This window comes from Mustela putorius, unplaced genomic scaffold (genome assembly GCF_011764305.1).
Source record: "Mustela putorius furo isolate JIRA1106 unplaced genomic scaffold, ASM1176430v1.1 tig00000450_pilon_pilon_pilon, whole genome shotgun sequence".
In the NCBI taxonomy this organism is placed as follows: domain Eukaryota; kingdom Metazoa; phylum Chordata; class Mammalia; order Carnivora; family Mustelidae; genus Mustela; species Mustela putorius.
Window position 1 is genome coordinate 23,259,489 of NW_025421385.1, and position 25,551 is coordinate 23,285,039.

The 25,551-nt window shown below is 41.7% G+C and overlaps 1 protein-coding gene across 1 annotated transcript in view; it reads right to left on the reverse strand.

Annotated features, from left to right (window-relative positions):
* FOXO3 (forkhead box O3) overlaps positions 1-25,551 on the reverse strand; it is a 124,921-nt gene that overhangs the window by 86,191 nt on the left and 13,179 nt on the right. The gene's annotated exons all lie outside the window — the stretch shown is intronic.

Below are 25,551 nucleotides of genomic sequence, written 5' to 3' on the forward strand. Positions count from 1 at the left end.
TGTGTCTCTCTCTGTCAAACGAATAAATAAAACCTTTAAAAGAGAGATAACTGTTCAAAGCATAAATCTGCAAACTATGGTTCTGAAATGCCTACACACACACAACTCTAGGCATAGCTGAGAGCACAAAGAAGTACAGAAATTAATATATTTTTGGTCCTAGAATAAGCAAGCAACAAAGTTAGTATACCCAGGAGGATTATATATTTCTCTTTTATATAAAACTGCCCTGTCTTAAAAGAAAACTCCAGTAAGAAAGGTTATGTTTTTCAAGAACATTCCTAAATCTGTTTCAGTTCAGAAGGGCCATTACTTATTACCTGGAATAATAACGGGGGGAAGGAAAATGGAAGACAGGGAATAAAAACAATGTAGTTCTCCTGATCTAGGAATGAGCAGATGGCACTCATCCAAGTTTGAGGTGCAAATCAAGGAACTTGGTTTGCGCCTCAAGGTTCTTCTATAGTAACTGTTAGTAATCCTTTTATTAATTACATCTAAGAAAAAGGAGAGAGAAAGAACATGCACAGATGGGAATTTGAGAAATTCCTTCCTGGTTATCAGGACAAGCTAAGAGTGAAGGAAATGGAGGGTGAAGAGAGAAGGGCCCCTGCCCTAGGTCTGACGTCTCCAACCACCACTGGGTTGCAGTAACAGGAAAAAAGAGTCTCTCCAACCATCCACATCTTGCTACAGAATTCTGGTTGGCATTCCTCGAAGCCATTTATCTGCCAAACCAATTCCATGAATGGGAGCCTTCCCAGAACATGTTTAGAATTCTTTCCCTAAATTTCTGTTTCCATGATGGTGAATTCCCAGTAAGTCAATCACCACAGAATGTCTAACACTTCTCCCTCCCCGCCCCCACCACCAAATCTGGACAGCCCCAGAACCTTTCAGAATTATGCTTCTGACTCATGTTGTACTTAACACTCAAGAGAAAGCTCTTGATTTTCTCCCATCTCCCAGCAGGCTCCAGCACAGACAGCTGGTACAGAGCAATGGGTCGGTGCGTGCCCGTGACTCTTTTGTGAGTATCCTGCTTGCGGTTGCTTCAGCTCAGTTTATCACTCAGCAACTGCTTGGTAATCCCCTGTCATCCCCAGCCCACGAATGTCCGTATCAGCAGAGCTGGGTCGCAATAAGTCAGCAGAATTCGGCCAATCCATTCCTCCTCTGGAACTGAGGTGACTCAAGTGAAGATGAAGCAACCACTGAAGGTGCCAAGGTGGCTCAGTGGGTTAAGCGGCTGCCTTTAGCTCAGGTCATGATCCCAGGGTCCTCAGATCGAGTCCCACATCGGGCTCCCTGCTCAGCAGGGAGCTTGCTGCTCCCTCTCCCTCTGCCTGCTGCTCCCCCTGCTTGTCCTCTCTTGCTCTCACCAAGTGAATAAGTAAAATCTAAAAAACAAACAAACAAAAAAAAAAAAACAAAAACCCCACTATTGAAGAACACAATTCTGGGGCAAAAAAACCACTTCAGACTGAGAGAGGCACAGGGGTATTTCCCCTCCCTAAATTGGGGGAGACAAAAGAAGGGGAGGGTCAGGAGCAAGAAGGCAAGGATTAAAGTAGAAAAAACTACAAAATGGTACATTATGAAGCGCCTGTGAACTGCATCCTTAAAAGAAAATATATGCCCCACCAAATAATCAGGAACCTCAAAACTCCATGAGAAGAATTACGCTTTTTTAAGTTTTCTTCTTGCTTTATTAGAAGGTTCGAAAATTCCAACTTAGAATTTATGGGTTTAGGAGAGGTTATTTAACAAATATGGCTGACTATCAGTAGTTTCAGCAAAGGAAGAAGAATCACTAATTTTAAAAAACCAAAGCATAAATTCTAATTTTAGGACCTCGTTAGTACTCTAGTGGGTGGCATGTATGGACTCTGTGATACATCCCAACAGTCAGGCAGACCTAAGTGCTTATTAAAAATTAGAGGAAACACGAGGTTTGTTCCTGAAATAGCTCTCTGGCTACCGCACATGCTGCGGCTGGACTCAGCCACATAAAGGTCTACAGTATGAGGCACCAAAGCCTATTAAGACTGCATAATATCTGTGTAAAAAAATTCCTTGAACATATTAAAACACGGAGTACCTAACCAAGAGAATGCCAGGCTCGGGACCGATAACAATGCATACTGATATCAAAGTACCCCCTTTGCCCTGCACTGCTAGCTTACATTTAACCTAGGGAGTCCCTAATTTCACATCGTCATTATCCAGAATGGGTATGAATACCACAGGGCAGCTCAGAGATGTTCTGATCCAATTAAAGACAGCACAACCATTTTGTTTAATAAGAAAGCAATTTTTCTTAAATAAGCATCCTCACAGGTAAAAAGAAAAATACCTTCCACATTCAGAATCATAACCAATTTTTTTAGTGCTTAAGCCCATTAACTATTCTCAACCTGGTGGGCTTCTGGATTTAATGGGGACAGAGAAGTTGAAAGAACAAATCTCTAGGGTGACATTGTTTCTAATGGCTCAACAAAGTCTCAGGTCTCTCCTCTCACGTAGCCGCAGTAAGAACTTATACAACCTCTGAGCTGTGTGTCTCTCAACACAGCCTGACAGCATCACCCACATTCCAGCATTTCCCCCTTCGGGACAAATGAAGGCACAATTGCATGGCCTAGTTATGGTCTCACTTAGCCACTGCCACCCCCAGAGTGAAATTTTCTCTCTGGTCCTTTGGGATTCTCTCTGCTTCTTGTGGTTCAGGCTACCGTCCACACCTCAGAATCAAAAAGTTAGAAAGACTAATTTAACTAGTCCAAGCCTTTCACTTCCCAAAGTGTGTTCTGCTGATAACTGTTTCCTGGGGGTGGGGGTGGGGGGAAGAGGAGAATCCTTTGGACCTAAAGCTGTTCGGGATACACAGAGTTAAACTATGTAAAACAGTTTTGTGTGTGTGTGTTGTTTTGTTTTGTTTTTTTACAGCAGGACTTCTCAGAACTTCAACCTGCAGACATGTGTCCCAAAGCCCCTGAAGGGCAATAGCATATTAAGTTATTTTCTGAACTCACTGAACCCCAGATCTCTCTTTTACTAAAACGTGGAAATAGTCTAAGGGTTCTAGGTTCTTCCAAACTTCCTATAATTCTGCCTATGAACAGGTAGGTGTACACTGACCTCCACCTTCCCCTAAACGTCCCTTCTTAGTGCTCCTATCTTTTCGATTCCATTTCCTGACTAAACTTTCCCACCCCTTCTCAAGCATTTTCCTTCCCTGCTTTGGTGAGTGCTGTGAAGTGTGTAAACCTGGTGATTCACAGACCTGTACCCCTGGGGATAAAAATATATGTTTATAAAAAATAAAAAATTAAAAAAAAAAAAACAAAAAAAAACAAAATATATTTGAGATGTTCACCCTCCATCAACCCAAAACTTTTCAAGTAATCTGAACATTTCCCCTATCTCTGAGTCTACATTACTACTTTTATTTGAACAATTTTTTTTTTCATTAGGGAATTAACCAGGAGTCCACGGATGGGATTTAGAGGGTACTAAGCCCCTGAAATCATATGCAAATCAAATGCAAAATGTCTTACATAACCACATTTTTCTGGAGAGAGGCAGTACAATTTTTTCAAAGGGGTCAATTATTTCTCAAAATCACATATGGCAAATATGGTTTTATAAAAATATTTTTAATGCTAAAGGCATAATGGAATGGAGGAGAAATGTAAAAAAAATCATGCATTTGATCTTTATGGTAAAGTAATACATACTGACATTATAAGTTTGGGGAGCACTCTTCAAAGTAAGGGAATATTTTAGTGAGAAAAAAATTAAAATAGTTTTAAATAAAAAGGACTTTTTACATAAAAAGGAAACAGAGTTTAGGCAGGGTGTGACAGGATGACAGGGAACAGGTTTGCCACCATTATAATATTTATTACACTAGAATATAAGAACATTCTGTATTTGGCTTAATAATGCAAAATCCATTTTTGGCAAAAATACAAAGCTCATCACTAACCAGGTAAAACAGTGACTTGGCATGTTAACACCAGAAGGTACCTTATAACGTGTGGTCTTACAGAGGTCACTATGATTTCATGGGCATGAGAAAAGCTCCCTTAGACAGCAATTACTCTGAACAGAAAAGTGGGTTTTACCCTAAAGTCTTGAGAATTTAAGAGACATAAGAAGGCAAATTCTATGAAGTTTCTGCTTCATTACTTCTCTTCTCTAAAGTAAATAACCAGCCTTTGGGACTAATATTAACGAACTAGCCTTTCCTCTAAAGAGAACATCAAATAATAAAAGGGCAAAAGGGTTCCCTGCCCCCAATAGCTTGTGTTGAGTTTTTTATTTTTTTTTATTTTTATTTTTATTTTTTTTAAACATTTTTTTTTAAGATTTTATTTATTTATTTGACAGAGATCCCAAGTAGGCAGAGAGGCAGGCAGAGACAGAGAAGAAAGCAGGCTCCCTGCTGAGCAGAGGGCCCGATGCGGGGCTCGATCCCAGGACCCTGGGGTCACAACCTGAGCCGAAGGCAGAGGCTTTAACCCACTGAGCCACCCAGGCGCCCCGTGTGTTGAGTTTTTTAATAACAAAAACTTAAACTGTAATTCACACAAACAATGACTATACTTGGGAAACAAATTCAATATAATAAGAACCAACGTTTGTCTACATCACTAGTTAAATTCAGATTAAGTTGAAGAGTTGGAAGAGGTGAGTTATAATGAAAAATATTTTCAGGGTGCCTGGTTGGCTCAGTCAGTAGAGCGTGTGACTCTTGATCTCAGGGTTATAAATTTGAGCCCCATGTTGCAGAGATTACTTAAAAATAAAATCTTAAGGGGCACCTTAAGGTGGCTCAGTGGTTAAGCCTCTGCCTTGGGCTCAGGTCATGATCTCAGGGTCTGGGACTGAGCCTGTATCGGGCTCTCTGCTCAGTGGGGAGCCTGCTTCTCTGCCTACCTGTGATCCCTCTCTGTCAAATAAATAAATAAAATCTTAAAAAATAAATAAATAAAATCTTTACCAAAAAAAAAAAAAAAGGCATTTTCACCCTACCTCCTTCTCCAGAAGTATTTCCAGAATTCCTGAAAACTCTATTTGCATTCCACATCACTACCTAGAAACACTGTATGTTCACACCTCTCATAAACTCAACAAAAATAAGCAGGAAGCTTTTGGCCTCAACAACTCATAGCTTGACAAGGGTTTGCAAAACCCAGCTGTCTGGGGGAGGGGTAAGTGGAAAGGGTGGAAGACATGCCCCTCCCCCGACCCCATCTCTCCTTGAGTACAACATTAAAATACCGGGAGGATAAACTGAACTCCTGGTTCTTGCTAGTGCTGTTAGGGAAACCACTGTGAAAAATACCTTGGATCACAAATGTCTCCACCAAAAATCACATACTTTCCGTGACACACATGTTCTGAAGTGGCTTCCATAAGCACACAAAGAGAAAGCCACCCACAAAACTGTTCAGGTGAAGCCCAATCTTACTTCACTGCATAAGGCTGGTAGGAGTCAGGTTGGAAAGAGCTGGACCTCTGCCAGATTCAACAAAGCCAGATTGGGGGAAGAGAGGCCAGGCTGAACTCCTACAATAGCTTAGTCACTGTGACATACCAGACCCAGAGGCCCAATGGACTCAAGTGGGCAAAGGACCAGGGGCCACCACCAAGGAGGCAGAGTTCATATCTGCCATCTATATTCTTGGAGTTTAGAAAGTAGTAATACAAAAACAATATGGCCCAAGCCAAAAGAAGGGGGCCAGAGAGGGAGGCAAGAGCAAAGCAGGAAATGGGACTAAGTGAGGCAGGAGGGAAGAAAGTACTGGATGTCTCTTATCTCGGAAAATTCTGGGGAACATGGATAGTGCTGTTATGGTCCAAGAGACCATTTCACACCTTTATTCTTTTAATAAAAAACCAAATCTCCAGTACTGGACAGCTTTGTTTTCTTACTTTGGGCATCTAAACCTTAGGAGTATGAAACATGCTTTTGATACCCAACAACTCTACTGAGAAGGAAAATGAGAAAAAGGACTCTCCTTTTCTCTTCTCTAAAGCTCTGTAAACTTCAGCTGTTTTCATTTTGTAAAAAAACAAAACAAAACAAGAAAACCCATAGCTTAAATCAATCTAAATATCTCAAGTTCTACTCTCCCCCTCATTTGAAATTAATTTGCCAACAACTGTCTGGGGACAGAGACAACAAGGAAGAGGGAAGAATGTCAGCATATAGCTTTGTGCTCTCTCTCCTCTGATTCAGCAGTTAAAAAAAAAAAAAAAAGTCAAAGTTAAAAAACCACAACACAAATACAAAACCAAAAGATGTCCAAAAGAAACATACAGCAAAGGAAAAAAATATTTACTTTTCCTTCCCCCTGCCCCCCAATTATTTAGCTTTCCTTAGGCATAGTTAACCTTCTGGCACAACCCTTACTCAGTCTTTCAAGCTCATCTATTTAAAAACAGTAAGATCTAAAATATCCGCACACCCTATTTCACAATCAACATCTTCTGATAAACTAGGAAATAAAAGAACATCTTGTTACTATAATGTGTAATCCTCCCTTCTAAGAAAAAACACTTGTACCAAATCCAACCAACGTCCATTAAGAACAAGCTAGCTCTTTCTTAGAGGCTAACTTTGACTGTACATGGAGGATATGAATTTTGAAAACAAGCACTCAACAATTTTCCTCATACTTACATGTTCAAATAACCCACTAAATTACACATTCCTAAGCATGCATCCACTTCTCGGAGGATACACTAGAGAAATGCCCTCTCTAGTTTCCAGTGCTGTTGAGATTGAGATTAAAGACTAGAGAACAGTGAAAGCGCGGGGACCCGCCCCCCTCCTCCCCACTGAAACATTACCACACAGACCATTTTAGTGCCCGCTCAACGAATGACTCCTCAGACTCTGAAACCACAACAAATGTGCAACCTGGGGCCTCGGCTGTGGCAGACAAACGCCAGAAGCAAAACTCATGACGATCTCAGCACTCACACAGCTTTCACAGGTGTGAGGAACCACAGCGCAATGACCTGAGACACACACCCTCCTACCACACACATACACACATGCTTCCACCACACTTCCATTCCAAAAGGCCACCAATGCTTACAGAACCTCCTACTTGAAAAATAATTTCAGGTGAATTTAAAATTCATTCTTGTTTGCTTCTAAGAAGGACTGTAAGTTCCTGAAAGGAAAGAATTTCTATTGCTCGAATCATGAGAGGAGGAGGGAGGCGAAAGAGAAGGGAAGAGTCTTGAGTAAGCATGATTAGAGGACTAGCTGAAGGAGTGTGAAAGCAGAGGACCTCGCGTACAGTGCTAAAAAAAAAAAAAAAAAAAAAAACTGGCCAAAATATTCTCTTTGTTCTTCAAGAAATCCCAACTATAGTCTTTCCTAAACTTTTTCTTTTTAGATTAACTTTATTGAAGTATAATATATACCAAAAAATGCACCCATTATGGGGCACCTGGGTGGCTCAGACATTAAGAGTCTGTCTTCTGCTCAGGTCATGTCCCAGGGTCCTGGGATCAAGCCCCACATCAGGCTCCCTGCTCAGTGGGAAGCCTGCTTCTTTCTCTCCTACTCCCCCTGCTTGGGTTCCCTCTCTCCTTGTCTCTCTCCTCATCAAACAAGTAAGTGAAATCTTAAATTTGGAAAAAAAAAAAAAAAAAAAAAAAGAATCTTCCTTAAAAAAAAAGCACCCATTTTAAGTACACAGATGAATTTGAGCAAATGTACACACCAATGTAACCACCACAATAATGATACAGAACATTTTTACATCCCTACAAAGTTCAAGTTCCCTTATGCCCTTTTTGTAGTCACTCTCCTCCTACCCCCATGGCCCCTGGTAATCACTGATCAGCTTTCTGTCACCATGGGTTAGTGTGACCTTTTCTAAAACTTCATATGAATGGAAACAAATAGTATGTACTCTTCTGTATGTTTCTGAGACTCACCCACATTTTTTTTTTATCAACGGCTTGTTCCTCTTTATTGATGAGTAATATTCCCTGTGTATCAGTATACCACAACTTTCCAAACTTTTCTTTAAAAAAGGCAGCAATGGTTAACTTTAAAACACATACATAAAATTGGGGTGCCTGGTTGGCTCAGTCAGAAGAGCGTGCGACCCTTGATCTCGGGGTTGTGAGTTCAAGCCCTACATCACTTGTGAAGATTACTTAAATAAGAAATTACAAAATAAAACACATATTTAAAACACTTCAAGAATACCATTATTTCTCTTTCTCAGCATAACGAACCCATAAGTAACTATATAAAGTGCAGACCACAAAACCTTTGGCTTCAGGAACATTAAGTTTTGCTTCACCTTCCTATAGAGTAACTTGTTCAATCAGATGGAAAGAAAAATAATAACCTGATATTTTTGTTTACTGCCAGATCAAGATGTCATTCCAAGCTGCTGAAGAACTATGAGGAAACTGTCTTCAAGCAAATTTTCATGTGCTGCTTCCTGAACACCTGACCGAAAAGTGAACTTCAGGGCTACAGTTTAATATGGTTTTGACCCTTCTGCTTTTGCCTGACTAGTGAGAATTCTGGATTTCATGCTGGCTTTTGAGTCACCCTACCACCAGAAGGATGTTGAAGGATTGCCGCCAAAAGAGTCCTGTTTAGAAAAGAAAATAAACATCCCATCTAAATTTTGTGTAACCTAACCTAAAACCATGAAGACTACTGGTATTTCCAAGGGAATACAATTTGGGAAACATCGTTCCAACAGATATATTGTACTTCCCTCACGTGGCACTTAGCTTTAGGACGGTGGCCTGTAACAGGCATGTTACACGCTGAATGTAAATGGACTACCCTTTCCGGTTGTTGGGTACAAAGATGAAAACAGTTTCTCAAAGATCTCCCAGTGAGTCCCAGCTACACCTGTGAAATGAGAAACTCAAATTCCCAGAAGCAAAAGGAAATCTCTGTACCCTCAGCCCCCACTGCCCTACCCATGCCCAAGCATGTCTTTAGAACATTAGTTACAAAGGCATACAGCAGCATCTTCTAAGGGAAAGGTTCTAGACTGAGAAGACTACTTCCTGTCCATTCTGCCTAATCAAGTAGTGGGTGCTCTGAGCCTACCACCAAGTTCTGGGCCTTAGTTTCTTTTTCCCCTTTTTTTCCCCTAAGATTTTATTGATTCATTTGAGATAGAGAGATAGTGTGAGCAGGGAGAGGCAGAGGAAGAGGGAGAAGCAGACTCCCTGCTGAGCCAGGAGCCTGATGTGGAGCTTGATCCCAGGACCTGGACATCATGACCTGAGCCGAAGGCAGATGCTTAACCATCCAAGCCATCCAAGCCCTTCAGTTTCTTTTTTCTATCGAATGAGGCAGCTGACCTAGAATATGCTCTAATGTACCCTCTAGTCTGAAAGCTATAATAAGAGTCTCGTAAAAGAGCAATAATCCCAAGACTGAAAAGAGAAAAGTTACATATTTTTTGAACCATAACAGAATTTGTGAGGACTTCCAAAATTCTAACAGAAACGTCAGTCTCAGGTGCCTGGGTGGCTCAGTCGTTAAGCATCTGCCTTCGGCTCAGGTCATGATCTCAGGGTCCTGGAATAGAGTCCCACACTGGGCTCCCAGCTTCTCCATCTCCTTCTGCCCTTCTGCCCTGCTCCTGCTCCCTTGCTCTCTCTCTCAAAAGAATAAATAAAATCTTGAAAAAAGAAATAAAGAAAGAAAGAAAGAAGAAGGAAGAAAGAGGAAAGGAAAGGAAAGGAATGAGTCTCAATTCTCCATTCATAATTCTTGGCTGTTACAGTTTAAATAAATACTTTCGTTTTGTCTATCCATTACCTCTTTGCTCTCCTCTAATATGAGTATTATACCTCAAAAAAAAAAAAAAAGCACTGCACTGAAATTAAATCTTAATGAGTTGCCGTCTTCACATTTAACTGTACATATCTGTGTGCCTGTTGTCTGAATACTGATGCTCAAGGTTTTTCATCATGACACTGTATAGAACATGACATCCTTTTATTAAGAATAAATCTCTAGAGGTTGAAAACTTCCCTTAGGGAGAAAAAAAATACCACTTCATTTTGCAATAGTTTCTTCCCGGGCAACATGCTTTGATTTTTCATGAAATTGCAAAGGATCACTTAAAGCATGACTAACATTCAGTATAAAAGGTTTTTTTTAATACACTCACAATTAGAAGGCATCTTAAAATCTGTATTAGGAAATCCTGTATAATCCAAAAGCCCCTTAAGTTTCCCATAAGAGCCGAAAGAAAGCACAGCTTTCCCAAATATTAGTCACAGACTCTGGTCCAGGAGAGCCAGTCACCCTGCTCTGGCACCGTCCAGCCCCTGCCTTCTTCTTCCTCTTGCTCTTCAAGTTAACAGCAGCTAAAGCTGAGCGTCTACTACTGGACAAGAGTGCAGGGGAGCGGGCCTGCAGGTCCGGCCCAGAATCTGGAAAAGGATGGATAGCCGCACTCGCAGAACAAAAGCCTGCCGCGTGGATAAAGCACTTCCCAAGACAAGAATGGCAGGGCTGAGAGAACGCTGGCAGGAGCCCCTGTGCAGGCGCACGGTCCTTCTTAGTACTAGATGTCCCCAGCACTTGGAGGGGAAGTAAACAAGGATCCGGGTTATGCAGGCGTCCGTGTGGCCCAGGGCAGCCAAGGCCTGGCCAGTCAAGACTCTGACTCCAAGTCAGGGAGTCCAAAATGTGGGCTGCATCTGACCAGGAAAAATTACAAAGGCCAGTTTAAATACAGCCTGTATTTCTCTCCACCAGTTAGAGTTTTTTTTTCTCCAAAAACAATAATTTTCTGAAAAAGTGAAGTAAAGCCGGAAGATGGGAAACAGCTACCTGCGGAATGGTCACAGGAGCAGCTCGCAGGAACCTTGACGCCACCCATTTTTTTCCTTAGGACACATCTGCCTCGAACTAGTCCAACTCCACCAGACCAAAAACAGGTTTGGCTGTTTGGTCTTCGAAAATAGCCTCGGGAATGTCAATCTTTAAACGTCCTCCTGCAGAACCTTCAACACTGTTTACTTAATAAATGCTAAGCAACTAAGAAACTATCATTACTTTCCATCAAAAACTGTTTATTCTTTCAAGCTTTTCCATTTCCCAGTCACACCAGAACAAACTGTGTTCCTTCGTTCCTTCTTTTTTTTCCTTTTTTTGGCCTAGTTGTAGAAAATAACCCCAACAGAGCTGAAAGCAGCCTGCTAAGGATTTGAGTATGAGGGCAAGACCCAGTCAAGTTGTATTTCTCTGTTTCTCCCACCTACTATACTCGGGGAGGCCCAGACCACAGCTTCCCTGTCAGCAGGACACTGTATCTTGACTCCCCACAAAGACCATCTCAGTGTGTCTTGATACTCTGTTTCTTCTTAGCCTGTCTTTGGGGTGGGGGATGAGGGACTAGGGAATATAAAGATATAAAATAAAAGCAGTGCCGACCAGCAGGAAGAAGGGAGAGAGCTTTTCCTGTATCTACACACATATATCTCATTTTGTATAATAAATGTATTCTTGTAAAGTTGACGATAACTGAATTTCTGAAACAGGATTCTTTAAAATGTAACAGCTCTTTGAAGAAATGTGATTGTACAACAACCTCAGTCTGTATCTCTTTGTAAATCATAATTTGTCACATAGTTTAGTTTAAGAAAATACTACTATTATATCCAGGTAATGGTCCACGCAAATGAATCAGCACACTAGCAAAAGAGTAAATCCAAGTGCAGAGAGAAACAGGAATTTAATTTTTAAATATATTAAAGAGTTCAAAAGTAATTTAACTACTCGAAAAACAGCTCACACCTATCATCTCTACCTTTGTTGAATTTATCAATTTGAAGATGATGAAATAAAACACATTCTTAAATGAGGTCACAAGCAATGTAACTGGTTAGCAGATCATCACAACAACTAGAGCTTTAAACTCTGTTAAAGTCGCCTTAAAAACGGTCTTCATTTTAAGATGGAACCTTACACTTAGGAGGCAGGTCCCTTTTGCTTTACTGTCCAAGGGGTCTTGGGAAGGACAGCACCAGCAAAACCCTGCAGGGGTAGGAGGGGAAGCCCTTCTCCAGCGTGTGTCCTAGTTAACGTTACTGGTTTGGAAATACTGGTCTGAGCCATCTCAAAATGCAGGAATCCTTAGTTTTTCTATAAAAATATCTGTGTCCTAGGACAGACTTATTGCAACACAGGTGGATAAAAGAAAAGTTCCAGATTTCAGAACCAAATGCACCATCACGCAAGTCAACTCAGCACTGATAACCTCAAAGAGAAATTAAACATTTTGTCAAGGGTTTCTGATGACAATGCAAAAGCAGGAGAGTACATTGTACTTTAAACAATGCCTTGTCTGTTTGCAGGAACGTGGACTGGCCTAAAATGGACGGGAGAAAAAGAAGGGCAGCACTGAGCCACAGCCTTCACATCAAAGGCAAACTGAGAAGTGTGTGTGTGTGTGTGTGTGTGTGTGCACGCGCGCACGCGAGCGAGCGTGCACATGAGCATGCATGTGCGTGCGTGCACATATATATATACACATATATACATGTTTCTATAAATTGGCAAAATATATGTACCACGGGTGGGCACACAAAGCTCCTGGTGCTGCCTGACACCCCGTTCCCATCAATCCCTACATCTAATACCTCGGAATGGAACCACCTCACTCCCTTGAGCCGTTTGGGGACCGATTCTGCCCAAGGAGAAGCAGTCTCAGGATTCCGTCATCTGTCGAGCTGAGGTGTATTCAGCCCTGAGGAACTCTTCTAAGTGACAGAGACCTCTGACAGAGGAGGGGCAAGTAGGAGGTGGAGGTGGACTGAGTCTACATTCACTCTGCCCCTGGGAACCTGGGTGAGGAGACTGATCCACTGGGGGCACCAGACACCTGCCGAATGAGTTAGGGGCCAGACCCAACTCTGAGTCTCAGCTTCCTTAGCAACTGAAAAAAAAAAAAAAAAAAAAAACAGATTTACCCTTAGACTTATTATGAGGACAGTGCCCAGTAAATGTTATTACAGTTTCCTTACTGACCCCTTCTCTGAGAATCAGTCCTGTCTTACACCCCGAGGCCTCCTAGAAGCTCAGCTGTGGCAGTGCTCTTGTGCTGAGCACGAACTACCTCCTAGCTCCTTAGCATTCCCCTCTACTCCAGTCCCTTCTGCTGAATCCATGCTAATACTTGGTACAGGCAAGGGCTTATATCAACACTTTTGCCTTCTGCCTACTTCTTCCAGTTTCTCAGTTTTCCCACCTGCCTTGGTTTTCTCCATGGGTAGCACTGAGAACTTTCCCAAATAATTTCATGCCTACTGTTTCATATGTAAGTCCCAGTCATTCCTGAAGTCTGGAGCCATACACTCAACCAAACTCCTCGTATGTCAAAAAAGGATTTACAAGGCTCGACAGACAAATAAATAAACCACTGAGCAAGAACCCTTAAGCAGAACGGCTCATTACCCTAGAGAACCGAATCTCAAATCTGAGAATGTCATCTATGAAATCACCAATGTTTATGATGTCCTAGGAGAAAAAGTTTCTCAGTAACAGAAAAAGCCATGCTTCTTTTGTGAAACTGATCTGTTTTTATTAAAGGCAATTATAAGGTCAGAAGCCAAACTTACATCATTTTTTTGCTTCAGCTGCTACAAAACTCAGGAGCAACATCTGTGGCCTAGCACCTGTCAAGCACTACACTGCCCTTTACCCCCAGATTTGTCCTTTTATATAGCATATATTTTTGTAAGTTGTCACTGTGGTATTTAAGGGGAGCAGAAGCAAAAATCAATTTGAAATTAACACCATTAGAGATGGTCTCTGCTTTTCTATCAGTCTGGGTCTATCCAGGAACAACAGATCTGGGTCCATTTTTAAAGGCAATAATAAAGCATGGAACCTGCTGACAATGGGGGATAGGAACGAGGTGAAAGCAGAACTTGGGCCTCAGCCCCTCACATCTCCCCATGCACCTTGAAGGGTGTGTCAGGACAGCAGCCAGAATGAAGGGTGCAGATGCCTGGGGCAGCACACTCCGTCACTCTGCAGAAGCCAATTTTGGATGAGATTGAGTTCAATGTGTATTTAAAGTGGTTTAGATTTTCATTTGGCTAAAACCTGCGAGACTGTAGACTAATAGAATAATAATTATGATCGCTTTTCCTAAGGTGCCCTGAATAGCCTTAGAAGCACTCTAATGGAAGGTAAAAGGCAACTCTAAATTATAGAAAAGCAAGGGGCACACCTTGCTGAGGCTCTCAGCTGTCTTGGGAAGAAGAGCCCAGCCTCATTCTGCTGAAGTGCTAAGGAAGTGCAGAGGACCCTCCTTGAGGGCCAAGGAGCTAAGGACGCACTGCCAAGTGGGCTCTAACTCAACAGTCAGCAGCTGCTCCCGAGGCTGAGGGGCCTGTGAACCCCGACCAGCCTTGTGATCGATCACACATGGATTTAGACACCTTCAGCAGAATTTAAATTCCAGGGGGAAACCTCTGCTCCCCAGTGGGGAAAAATAAGATGACAAAGATTCTTCCTGACTTGGAGACTTTGCAGTCAGCTCCATGCTTAGAGTAAAGCCACAGGTGGTGAATTCAACTTTCCATTTCAAAAGAGACAGCTCTATGACTCTGCGCAGGCTACCCTGTTTCAATCTCATCACTAGGAAATAGAGTAAGAGTCCTGCCTTTTATCTCCCATTAGTGTGCTTTTGAGGCTATTCAGAGCTCCTTAGGAAAAGCGATCATTATTATTATTCTATTAGTCTATAACCTCCTAAGTTTTAGCCAAATGAAAATCTAAACCACTTTAAATACACATTGGACTCAGTCTCATCCAAAATTGGCTCTGCATCCTAGTAAATGCAAGTTTCCAGATGGCAAGATTTTAGGTGAAATCATCAAAAGACTACATAAGTGCCACATATTATTACGTGCCTTCCACTCATTAATTCACCCAACACTCTGCATGTTAGGGATGAGCCAAGTTATCTCCTTTACAAAAAGCAGACTCAGTATTCTTTCACGGTTACACAAACAAATAGCAAAGCCAAAGTGAAAGGAAGGACAACTCCCTCCCCTCCCTGTACTCTGCAATTTATCAAGCAGGGTCTGTGTTTTATCACTTTTCCTTGAGGGTTGCAAAAGTTCTGCAAGGAATTCTTTGATTACTGTAATACTTTTATCAATAAAAGAAAATGAACCAACAAGATACCACGCTGTCAGAAAGTTCACTAAGGAAGGATGGGCAGAAAAACGTGCCAGGACATACAGTTGAGCAAAACTTCCCTTCTTTCCCGGCAAGGTAGACTCTGGGCCCACGGAGGCCGGTCTTAAAGCAATCTCCCAAGAAACACTGCACACACTTTCTGTGTGCATTTCTCTACCATTCATCGCACTATAAACTCATCAAAGCCAACACCTACTTCTACATCCATCTTATCGTCAACACATCAATACATTTGCTGAATGAAAGCAGATGAATAGCTCAGATGAATAAATAATCATGGCTGTAGCCCAGGCAGCACACTCCCATGCCCTGTCCCAAATGATTACATCATGTTGGTCCTGGAGAGGGGCCTAGACCCCAGCCCAGGCTGTAGAAGCCTGCAACACGGCCAGCAATCCACTGCTGAGGGACCAGAACATCCACTCACTTTTGTTATCAAAAAAAACTTACCTGACCCTGATATGAGGAAGTGGTGATACAACATGGGGGCTTAAGTGGGTAGAAGAAAAATCAATGAAACAAGATGGAATTGGGAGGGAGACAAACCATAAGTGACTCTTAATCTCACAAAACAAACTGAGGGTTGCTGGGGGAAGGGGGGTTGGGAGAAGGGGGTGGGATTATGGACATTGGGGAGGGTATGTGCTTTGGTGAGTGCTGTGAAGTGTGTAAACCTGGTGATTCCCAGACCTGTACCCCTGGGGATAAAAATATATGTTTATAAAAAATAAAAAATAAAAAAATAAAATAAACTTACCTGACTCAGATAATTTGCCATATTTTTATTTCACCTTTAAAGGACATATAGATTAACTCACCACAGCATTAGAAATCCCATCTGCCATAAACCTTTCAATAATCAGTGTCAAGACTGAAATCTGCTGTTAACATGAAAGTGACCATAAGGGGCACTTTTGCTCTCAGTGCCAAAGAAATTGTTCATTCCAAAGACTTAACAAATTTCTTCAATGCCTTTTAAAGAACTCAGCATATCAATCAGATTTATTTTTTTTTAATATTTTATTTATTTATTTGACAGAGATCACAACTAAGCAGAGAGGCAGACAGAGAGAGAGGAAGAAGCAGGCTCCCCGCTGAGCAGAGAGCCCAATGTGGGGCTCGATCCCAGGACTCTGGGATCATGACCTGAGCTGAAGGCAGAGTCTTTAACCCAATGAGCCACGCAGGTGCCCCTATCAATCAGATTTTAATAGTTACAGAAAGCTGTTTGGGGGGCTTAATTTCTGAAGATATCCAAGTTTACCAAACACCATTTAATGTACAGCCTGACCAGCGTCAAGACTGGTGCAACTGCAAATTCCCCTTGCAGCAACTGCTGACAATTAAAGCCACGGATCCAGCTTCTCTGGCACAAAGTCACTTATTCCTGGAAACATATGCAATGGAACTCTTACCCCAAGTTACAACCATCAAACAACCACTTAGAAAATTCAGGCCCCTTCACTCTAGATTATAGGGGCTGCCACCCATCAGTCATTCTCCAAGGTCTGGAGATTGGTAAGGCAACATGTGGCCACCTGAGAAAGTCTCTCACAGGTCCACTTCCAGAGAATGCCTCCACACTGGCCACAGTGAAATAAAACGCCTTGTTCCTCCCTGGAGAATAATGCAGTAGCGTCTGAAGTTCGGAACCTGCACAGGCAGGTACAGGCATGCTCCCAGACCCTTATGAGGCAGTCGGGCAGGTTGTCCTCCATCAGAGTGGTGGTGACTACGGTGTCCACTAGGCAGCTCAAAACCAAGAGTGGCCCAACTGTGCACTTTTAGGTACGCTCCCTTACATCTCTCATCCTTAATTTCCTCCTCCAGAAAATAAAGGGATAAACCAGATGAGATACCCAAAGCCTTTCGTTCTGGAACTCAGAGGTGCCAGCAACAATTTAGCATTAATTTGCTTCCAGTCCTTCTCCTGGAAAATCCCTCAGGAAACAGGGCCCAGGTGAGATGGGAGAGAGGAATGTCAGGTACATCAAGTGGGGCTGCCCAGAAAGGTGGTCTAGGTATGGTCTAGGTATTGAGGCTCAGGAGTGAGGCCAGTTACCCCTAATACAGGTAGTGAGTTAACAATGCATTGACCTACTGTACAACTTTTTCTGAGCCTGTACAATTTTTTCTGAGTCAGACTTGGCTTTCCCACCTTGATGTAAAGGAGGTAACAGAAACCCAATGTCAAGTCTGCCCTGAAAGTTGTCTCCTCAAAAAATGAAAAGAACCTCACCTCTTCACATCTTCTAGAAGAGTCACTCACATCTACAGGACAAAAACCTAACTGAAAGGTATTAAATAGGAAAAATGCATGACCTTACAAACAGCTCCTTTATCTTCTTTTAGGTCTTTGAGGGCATTTTGTTTTCATGCAGAATGCAATATTTTCGTATAAAGAAGTCCAGCCTCTTTTAAAAATACCAGTCAGTGACTGAGAAAGATCTTTCTGAGTTCTTAAAACGAGATAAGAAGATTTCCATGCAACACCTTAGATGAAAAGCAGTCTCCCACTAGAACACAGGACTGGGAGTCCTGGACTTCCTAGCACGGGCCTCACCTTCACTTCCACTCACGAGGTCTAGGGCATGTCACAAGCATGCTGAGCCTCCTTCCCACATCTGGAAAACAAGACATTTAGGAGGGCCCCTCTAATCTAAAAGCAGCTGGTAGGCACTTGCTTAAGCAGCTAGTAAATAAATGGTCTACAAACCAAAGGCTGATTTCTCCTTTTTTTTCACGGGGGTTAAAAGTGCAAGGAAAATATTTTGTCTCTATATGACAGTGAAAACTCTGTTTGTGTAATAAATATTCAAAAAAATAGCCTCAATTGCTTTTAGGGCTTTTTCTTAGAGAGTGTACAGCCTATATTTTAAAGTATTGAGAAATTTTATCTTTATCATTAATCTCTGGGAAAAAATGGAGACACTTTATTTTTCATGCAGATGAGAAATACCAGACAACCAAGTTCTTTTAACGAAGTCTTGGCAGCAAGTTGCAGATCATTTTTCATCGACAGGGTGATAATGGGAAAAAGATGGCACATACAGTTTCCTATTCCTCTCTTCTCATTCCTTTGCCCCTCAAACACCAAGGACTTTGGGAGATTTGGTTTACAGACAGAATGCCTCTCCCACTTTGACAAAGAAAAAAATTATTCAGAATTCGGAACTCCCTGAAAGACTCTACACCAAAACACAGAACATTATTACTTTTTTATCATTCCAGAAACACAAATAACTTTGTTTTCCTCTTTTTCCTTCCAGAATAAAAACTGCTATGGTTCCCTTTTCTCCCCGAAGGAGTCTCTATGGTTCCATGACAGACTGAAAGCAAGCGGTTTACGTTTTAACCATAAAATGTATTCACTGATAACATCACTTAAGCAAAAGTATGTATGTGTTTTTGATAATGTTCTTTGTAGAAATTACATAATAGCTTAACGGTCCTAAACCTGGCCATTGCTCCTAGTATTTCCTCACAATCAACACAACTACCACCCTCCTCCCAGCTTCTGCCAGGTATTTTTACTGGGCCATCACCCATGCTCCTAGATCCCTCTTTGCCAATCAGGTAATGTCCACTACAACTTAGCCTCTTCCTCCTCAGGCTTCCATCGTTTAACACCTGCTTACTTCAGGTCACCTTCTTAAACCATCAGACACAATACTCTGGGGCTCGAAGGAAACTAGGTCTAAATGATCCACTGGCTTCCAAAGCCAGACCACACAGATGTAGCTGTTCACCAGGTGGGGGAACACAGTTGGGCTGCTTTCACTTTCCCGGGGGGAGAAGGAGAGAAAACACAGTCCTCTCGCATCTCTGTGTCTCACTTCTCCATCTGCAAAATAGGACTTGGGTCACCCTCCCTGGAATATTACTTGCATCTGCTTTGCAGCCTGGAGAAAACAGGCAGTTTGCAGAGTTCCCATCCCTAAGAATAATTATACTTCACAGGAATGCAAGTCTTTAAAAAAAAAAAAAAAAAAAGTCTATTGTCTCCAACCTCACACTCAAGTCTGTTCTTCATGGGCTCTGCAAGAGTGACTGGCCAGGTAGAACACAACTGTCTCAATTTTAACACAAGATCATGCAAACTCCCCTCCTTTCTCTACTCTTAAACCCCTGAGAGATGTAGTAAGGAGGAACAGCCCAGTGAGGTCTCAGGCAGTATTATAAAATCAAAGGTCCCTAAATCTTGAATCATTGATTTTAGAGTTGATTTAGTCAAAGCAGAGACATACTGATGCAGGTATATTACCTCTATCACTTGCCAACCATATGGTCTTAGCCAAGTCAACCATCCTGTACCTCTGTTTCCTCATCTGTAAAGAGGAAGTGCATTTAATATGCATAAAGCTCTTAGCAGCATCTGGCACATAACAAATGTTCATTTAATAGTAGCTTTTAGTTATGGTCAAGAAAATGACGGCTAAACCTAAGGCTGAGACTGCACGTATCACTTCAATTCACACCAATGCAGACTGAAGATATACTGGGTTTTGCCCCTTTTGCGGGGAGGGGATAAAAGCTTTCCAGTATCAACGTCAACTCTCCCCAGTTCAGCAGCATATAGAAGTCAGGGCACAGGGACCTTCTTCTCAAAACCAAAGGCCTCCTCTTCAGCCTCCTAGAGGGGATTTTAAAAGAGAGGTCAAGCAGACAGATGTCCCTTATTATACCATCTTCAGATCTGGGCCACAGGAGCCAAGGACTCAGATCCTTCTGATCCTTGGGCTGGGAGCCAAGACTTCTAGACTGCTGCCAGGCAGGCTTTTTCTTATGAGCCTAACTGCTCCTTACGGCACTTTGCTCCTCTGTAAATGCATCCTTGATGCCAGACTTTTTTTAAGATACTCCCCTTTCCCTGTCCCCAAAACATGGAAGAAATGACCCATCCGTTTGGGAAACCAAAATGGAAATGAATTAACACGTTTACACATTTCATCTGTGAGCAGTGACAGCTTTGAGAAACACCCCACCAGCTGCATCTGACTGACTTCTGGTCTTAGAACACCCTAGTAATCTCCTGTAGTCCAACTCTGAATGCTGCTTACAGTGTGCATGGCACATTCAGGACATCCTCCAAATACTGGCTCCAGACAGAATCTCTTGACGCAGTTCTCTCTACCACTGCCTGAACTTTCTGATAACTCAACACCTCAACCTGCCTTCTCGATCTTTCTCAAGAATCTTGGTGAATCTAAGAAAAAGAAACTTTTCTGGCTTCCCCATTCCCAGCAAGACACCTCAGATCACTGTCCTTCTGAAGCTTAGCATCCAAGCCCTGCTGTCTTGGAGAGAGCTTCTTGAAGGAAAAGGTATGCTACCAACAGCAGAAGAATTTGTAATACAAACTATTCCCGTGTTGTTGTTTCTTTTTAATGTGTCAGGTTTAAGAGCATTTATGAATCTCAGCGTTCTGAAGCAGCTGCTAAGAGGTCCTAAAATGAACTTCCAAGTCCGGCCAACCCACTGTTCTTTGCACTATTTATATTCCTAAAGCCATCAGCTATGTTTGATATGGCTGATCATGAGGCCCAGCTTAATGGACTACAGAATCCAATGATACTGACAGCAGGAATAACTTGTTTTGATCTTTACCTGGCTTCACCTAGTGGGAGAGGCTGTGTGCCTTGGTAGGATTGTGAGCCAAGATGGAAGCCATCTCCTCCCCAGAGCATCGCCTCTGAACTCATCACGAGAGCTGCATCACTTTCCTCTTTGCTTCACTCACCCTCCACACCGATTACACCCAGCACATTTTAATCTTATCTTTCTCCCACATGTCCCACGTCTGTCTGTGGATGAGTCACTGTGACTACTCCCCTGTCTGATGCTAGTCTTAAAACTAAGAATGTTCCCACAAGACCAAAACAAGGGGGAAAGATCACAAAAAAAGAATCCAACCTCAATGCAAATCCTTAGAACATAATACATGCAGCGGGAGAAACATTTCACATCCCCTGTGTACCTGACCAGCTCCTTCACCATGGACATCCAGGAGAGAGGCTGGTGTCCCTGCCCTGTACAGAAAACTACACAGCATCCAGGATCTGTGGCAAGTCTACAATACCCAAGGGGCTACAACCTTTGTTACATTTCAGCAGATACCACTGTGAGATGGCTGTTCACCTTCTCCCACTCTTGTCAGGGTTCTGAAGCCCAGGGGGCATGAGAATTTGATTTCTGACTCCCAATCTGTCACCAGAGGAATTCCAGTCTTAGCAAATGACTTTAAGTAGGGCTTATCAACTTCAGCTTGCAGAATTACCTGGAGGCCTTGTTATAACACAGATTGCTGGGTCCAGAGTTTCTGATTCAGTACACCTGAGGTAGGCCCAAGAATCTGCATTTCCAAGTTCCTAGGTGATACTGACACAGCTGACCTGGAGATCACACCTGGAGAACCACTAGCTTAATGCCATCAGAATATGGTAGCTCCCCACCCCCGCCCCGGGATATCAGGTTAGTTTGCACAAAAGAAGAACAGTAAATTTATGTGTCTCAGTGTTCAAGTCTCATGCAATGACTTGAACATGACTCATGCACTGTCTCTTTTTACAAATTCCTGAAAACTTTCAAATATGTTAATTAGGGTCCAGTAGAAACTAGAAAAATAGATGGGGAGTTGGAAATGTTAAAGAAAGCACATTCATTTATATAAAAGTAAGTAGAGGAGGAAATCCTAATTAAACACAGTTTAAAAACGATGCCCTTGTCTTGGAAACCAACTGTTCTCTTAGAGCCCAACTAGACAGCACTCTTTATATGGAGCTCCCAGGAAGCAAACTCTACTTGGTAATCTTCCCATGGAGGAGAGGGTAGAAATAGGTCTAAAAGTCAATTCTAAAATAGTTGATAACTTCCACCACCAAAATCTCATTTCTCTAAGACAATGGTTCTCAGCCGTATCTGTATACTGTAACCTCCAGAGAACTTCAAGAAATGTAGATGCCCAGGCCCCATACCTAGAGATTCTAACCTATTGTTTTAGGATGGGACCTAAACACAGGTGTTTTCCAAAGCTCCCCAGGTGATTCTCAAATGCAGCCAACCAAGGCTGAAAATCACTGACAGAGGAGAAAGATCAGAGAAACGGTAGGTGGATAGGAAAAAGAGAAGGGTAGTGAGTCCCCTTTACATACCGTCTAAGGACATAAAAGGAAAGAAAAAAGAATGGGAGAGTGGCTGGGAGTGACAACAGGTAAAACTGAGGCTCTGAAATTCTGAGACTGATCTAAAAATCAACAGGATTGTTGGCTGTTTCAGGTTCAAAAATCAGAAATTGCTACATGATCAAAGAACCGTCCACATTTGTCAAAGACTTGGTAACAGTCCAAAGGACATATCAGTAAATCCTTATAATAAATTTTTTTATTTTTCTAAGAAGAGTTAGTAACTAGGGACTGGAGGCAAACAGCTTTAACCTCTCACAAACAAATCATCTGAAGGTTCAACTTGGAAATCATGTGCCAGAAAATCTACCACCCTGAACAAAATTTTAAAAAAATTTTTAAAGGGGAGGCAAGAGGAAGGAAATTGAAATAACTCAGAGCACTTGATAACTGAAATTATCTTCCCATTAACCACATTGACAAAGGAGTTTTCAAAGTTGTAAAATCATGTGATTCAGATGATAAAACCAAGTTATTTTCTTCTCTTCCTTCTTGACTAGGATAGATGCAGGACTTAAGCTGGAAAACAATGTTTGAAAGCTTTATGATCCTCTTTAAGGCAGAATGATGAACCCAAAACAGAACACAGTATTGGTAGTCAATGGACAGAGCAGAGAATCTCAGAGCAGGTAACACAGACAGACATCAGGTAGAATTATCACTGCTCACACCAACAGGTCAAACACTGGGAGCCCAGAGACGAAAAACTCAGATATATTTCCACTGAGCTAACAGTTAAAATCAATTCATCAATTTACAATTTTTGATCTGATTAGAAAACTAAAATGTGGATAAATCTGTCTTAAAAATGAGAATTATAATTTTCAATTAAAAACACCCATTTGTTAATTATTTTAAAATCCATTTAGAAGCCATAGTTTTCACTAACACCACAAGTTAACTTTCCTAATTTAATATATGATACTTCAGATATTCAGTACTAATTACCCACGAATTAACTCAAAGCATTCCCTGATTCTGAGACTATCAGAATAAACCTCTCCCCTCCTCCTGAAGCATGCCCTATGAAATGATACCTATGGTCAAAGTGCCAAACTTCACCTTAGCAACTAACGTGAAGTTCAGGCAAAGCCAAAAGCATGACCCAGAACACAGAGACTTCCAGCCTGAAATAAGGCTCCTTCTTGGAAAGGGAAAAGACTAACAGGACTTCTTCAGATATTCAGTTCAGCAGAGGACATGCATCTATTCAAACGGAAGGCTGTAAGCTTATCTTTATTGGACAGGGTTGGAGATAGAAGGCCTGATCTAGGCCACTAATTTCAAGAAACACTATCCTAGCTCACCTAGGAAGTTATCTATCAGGAGCCTAAGAACCTAAGTGTGCCAAAGCAAGCACACTCACCCTGGAATCAGCTCGAAGAGAACCTTAAAATAATCAGGTCCACAATTTTCATATGCCCATTCTGGGCTCCTCAGGGTTATACAAATGGTACACCTAATCTAACTGCTCACTACTCTTTTAAACAAATTCAGAATGTTTGGGCTCAAAGTTTCAATGTTTACTTTTTAAAAAGTTATCTTACTGAAAATTTAGTCTGTGGTCTGCTGTTTATTTGCAAGATGGGTACAGGCATACATGGCAAATTAACGCTTTTAATGAGACTGTACTGAAACTGTGAATAAAGACTCACCCCCTTCTCAGTCTACCAACTGGGAGGTTAACAAAAAGGGGGGTACCCAATATAAAGATGTAAACGTATGGGGTGCCTGTGTGGCTCAGCTGGTTGAGCATCAGACTCTTCATTTCAGGTCAGGATCTCAAACCCTGGGTTGCGTGGGCTCCAAGTTCAGCAGGGAGTCTGCCTGGGATCCTCTCCCTCTGCCGCTCCCTCTGCTTGCATGCACAGGCACACCTGCACATTCTCTAAAAATAAATAAATAAATAAATATTTAATTTAAAAAAAAAAAAGGATGCAAATGGGGTGCACCTGGGTGGCTCAGTCATTTAAGTGGTTGCCTTCCACTGGGATCATGATCCCAAGGTCCTGGGATTGAACCCCACATGGGGCTCCCTGCTAAGCAGGGAGTCTTGTTTCTTCCTCTGCCTCACCCCCTGCTCTGTCTTTCCTATTCTCTCAAATAAATAAATAAAATATTTTAAAAACAGATGCAAATGTATGAAGGGTGAGATTAAAACAAATCCTTGATATGGAAATAAATGCTGGCAGAAGTCCCAGGATAGCTATCCTATGAGGTAAAAACTCTAGAAGATCTATACCAACAAGGAGTTTTAAATTAGGTTAAAAAGTTTTTAAACAATTTATGAGAAGAACAACTTCTAATGGAGAGGTCTAGAGAAAGAGTTTTACTTTATAAAACCATTACAGTATTACAAAAAATTTAAATGTATCAGCTTTTAAAAATATTAAAATTAAAACTTAAGAAAAGAAGAATTGAGCAGGATGCGTTAAACATCACTCAGCTGAGCTTAATATGAAATATGGAGCTGAGGCAATTATCTAGATAATTTATGATGAAAGAAATATGATCTTAAAAATCAATTATTAGGACATTGCAGGCTAAAAGCAGTTTGAGATTTGACTTATGTGAATTGATGACTCAACTATCCACTTGATCTTTCTGAAGCCGTACCAGTTTCAAGACATTTAACAAGTTCTACTGGATATAATTTTATGCCCACCATAGACTTCAGGTTTCTACCCAGAATTGTACCTTTAAAAGTCCACTGTGGCCACTGCCACCTTCTACTGCAACTGCCTCCGGGCCCATCACCCTCCCCAGCACCCTGGCTATACTCAGTTATCAGGCAGAACCATTTGACCTGCTCCACATTTATCATAGTGTCTCAGTCTATCTTCTGGACACTATCCAGACACAACTCACCTATCTTTACTATGAAACTGAGAGTTCCAAAGTTTTTTCCAACACACACAGGATTAGTATTCTGCTAGCCATGTTTTTATCTTAGAGCACAGAGTACTACACTCCCCTAGCCAATTAAAACCATCATTTTAGGTCCTACCCATACATATCTTTACCTTAAAGATAAAAGCAGTAAACTTTTCAGGAGAGATAAACACTTTAACCCAGCCAGCACCTTGCACTATGCAACATTTTCTGTCTCTGTCTTGACAAGCTACCTGC